We start from the raw sequence: 3219 nt of genomic DNA on the forward strand, positions 1-3219 counted from the left end.
TTGCAACTTCCTATCAATTATTTTTACAGATCTCGAATAATATTATCGTAAGACTTGCAACTTCATAAAGTATTATTATGGATATTTTAATGTATATTGCAACGAGTGTTCAGTTGAAATGTTTTGAGTTAGAAAATATTTTGGTTTATAATACTTTATGTTCAATTTAAAATATTTGATCTATTTATTTATTCACAACAATATCATTTATTTATCGATCTATTTTAGTTAAAGCATGGGTAATGGGTATGAGTACAAACACTTAAGTACCTAAAGGGCAAGAGTACAAGTATTAAAATTGACACCCAAGAGGACACGTGTATAGATATTTTTTTAAATCACGGATCTTGGGACGGGTACTATTGTACCCTACCCATTACCATCCCTAATGCTTATGTTGTTTTTTTTTTATTTTTTTTTCCAGAGAATCTAATTTTGTTATTTTATTAATTATTATTATCCATGAATGTAACAAAAAAAATTAATATATAGTCTACGTAATTATGTAAGAATGCATTGATTATATTTAATTATGAAAGCATTCATTATATTTCATTATGAATGCATTTATTATATTTAATTATAATCTATGTTAGAATCAAGTTTTACAGTATGGGATTTTGGCTCTCTAGATTGAAAACTGTAATTTTAAATTGTAATTTTAGCCTCGTTTGTAAATGATTGGCCTCCTTAATCTTGACTTAGTCAACACTGACATTACCTTATTTTTGTATATTATGTTGAATATACCTCATTTATTTATATTTTAAAATAAATTGCAAGCTCATTTATTTATTTATTTATCATAGCCAATTCATTTTTTTTAATATTGTCACCTCATTTTTTTTTTAAATTTGTCTAAAATTTAATTTTGATTCTTTATTTTTTACGTAATATTCATTTTAGTTATTTATCTTTTTTTTTTTTTTTTAATAATTCCTTTTGATCCTTTGTTTATTTTTATTCCTATTCATCCCTTATTTTTTATGTAATATTCATTTTAATTCATAATACAATTACAAATTTGTATAATTTTACGAAGATAAATGACTAAAATGATTATTAAGTAAAATATATACGACCAAAATAAATTAAATAAAAAAGTAAAGGACCAAAATAAATAAAAGATGAAGGAAAAAGTTATATTTAACCCTTAATTTTTTTTTTAAATTGCCAACAAAATAGAAATCTTGAAGTGACAATATTAAAAAAATAGAGTTGACAATTTGTTAAAAATATAAAAACTAAATGAGTCGGCAATTTTGAAAAAGAAATTAAAAATTTTGAATTGTATATTCCACATAATCATAAATAAAAATATAATGTCAGCGTTGACTGAGTTAAAATAAAAAAGGATCAACTATTTGTAAAAAGGTTGAACTTAAGGGATTAAAGTTGCAATTTTCAAATAAGGGATTCAAATCGTCAAAATTTAAAACTTGAAGGTCACAAGTACAGATTTTATCAATCTAATTGTTATGTTCAATGTTTTTATATTACATTAACAAATCTTTGCATATAAAGTTACAAAAGTTGGATACATGTAAATATAAAATCTTATAGTCAATATTCTACTTGTATTTTAAAAAATATACCATACATTAAATTGACTTACTTGATAAAATATTAAATACTATTAAAATTTTATAAAGATTTACTTATTTAATATATCCAATAAAAACTATTATTTGATAGTTGGATTAATAAATTTAATACCTATAAAAAATAATTAAATAGAGTAACTCCAACATAGATGTGTAATTATGCACGTGCACATGAATATTATTGATGCATAAAAGTGTGATTATAGTAAATTTTGAATAGCGTAAATTTCAGAGTATCTAATTCTATTTCTTCCCATAAAAAAAAGTGTCATGTTATATATTATTTATTTAAAATATCATTTAAAAAAATCATTTTAAAAACATATATTTTAAGTACCTATTTTAACTATTTGATAATTTTTGTTTATTAAAATCTAAACCACTTTCCTTATTAAAAAAAAAAAGAAGAATCCAACCAATTCCTTACACGATCATCGATTCCCAATATTAGCTAGTTTTTACTTTTTTATGTTTATTTTTAAATTTAAAAAGATATATTTTTTATTTAAAAAGATATATTTAAAATACTTATTTTAACCATTCAATGAATAATAGTTTTTACTATTAAATTTTGTGTCTTTATTTGTATTGTTAGTCTTATTATCAATAAAATACAGTAATATTTATCATTTTACCACTAGATTAAATTATAGAATTTGATAACTTAATATTTATTCAATATTTTATATTGTAGTCAATTCATTTTGGTGTAAATATATATTAAATTTGTGTTACTGAAACACAACTTTTGATATAGATACATTATATACAATGTAATTTATTTTTTGTTGTGTAACTTTTTTTAATAAAAAAAAACATTTTTTTTGCAAAAGAAAACTTTAAAAAAATTAACAATATTTTTATAAAATAAATATATATGTGTTATTAACCACTTTGATTATTTCTTTAACTATTAAATTGTAGTTCGTTAGAGTAATTAATGAAATATATATTAAATAAATGAATAATAATTTATATTTTAGTAATTAATAAAATATTTAAAGTGATTACCAATATAAACTTATATGTGTCACAAAAATATCTCAATTGTAAAAGAGTTGAAAAATAATCCTACTCATCATACAGTAAACAATATATTGTGTCAAATGTGTGAGTTGAAATATTAGTTTTGTATATATTGAAGGGTGTTAAATTTTTAAGTTTGTTATTATATTATATAAAAGGATAAATAGGTCTCTTTAAAAAAAGAGGTGAAGGGTCAATAACTTATCAAGAAACTTTTGTCTCACAAATAGAATTCAAGAATCTGGAGAAAAAACCTCATTGTGTGCAAAGGTTTGCAAAGAACAATGCTGACATATATCAAAGCCAAATTACCTTAAAACCCCTCACTATTACATTAAAACGGCTGTTAAACGAGGCGTTTCCTTTGAACCTTTATTCCTTAATAATCCAGGTAAGGGGTAATTCCGGTATTATAAAAAAGAAAACCAGTTTTAATTGCGTTTCGTTGTTTGTCTCCGATGAATGAATATAAATTTGTACGCTTCCGCAGAACACAGTCCCAAAAACTCAAACGCAAAAAGCCGAAACTAAAACCCAAAACAAAAACTCAACTGCTCTTTTCTCTCAAACTATGCTTCTTCTCACTTCT

General features: G+C 22.3%; 1 protein-coding gene across 1 annotated transcript in view; it reads left to right on the forward strand.

Moving 5' to 3' along the window:
- Window positions 1–2868: 2868 nt before the first annotated feature.
- Window positions 2869–3219, forward strand: part of LOC101489584 (uncharacterized) — an 11208-nt gene continuing 10857 nt past the window's right edge. The window contains exon 1 of the mRNA XM_027332730.2: window positions 2869–3021. The gene's annotated coding sequence lies outside the window, so the exon portion shown is untranslated. The remainder of the gene's footprint in view (window positions 3022–3219) is intronic.

This window comes from Cicer arietinum, chromosome 3, assembly GCF_000331145.2.
Source record: "Cicer arietinum cultivar CDC Frontier isolate Library 1 chromosome 3, Cicar.CDCFrontier_v2.0, whole genome shotgun sequence".
NCBI lineage: Eukaryota > Viridiplantae > Streptophyta > Magnoliopsida > Fabales > Fabaceae > Cicer > Cicer arietinum.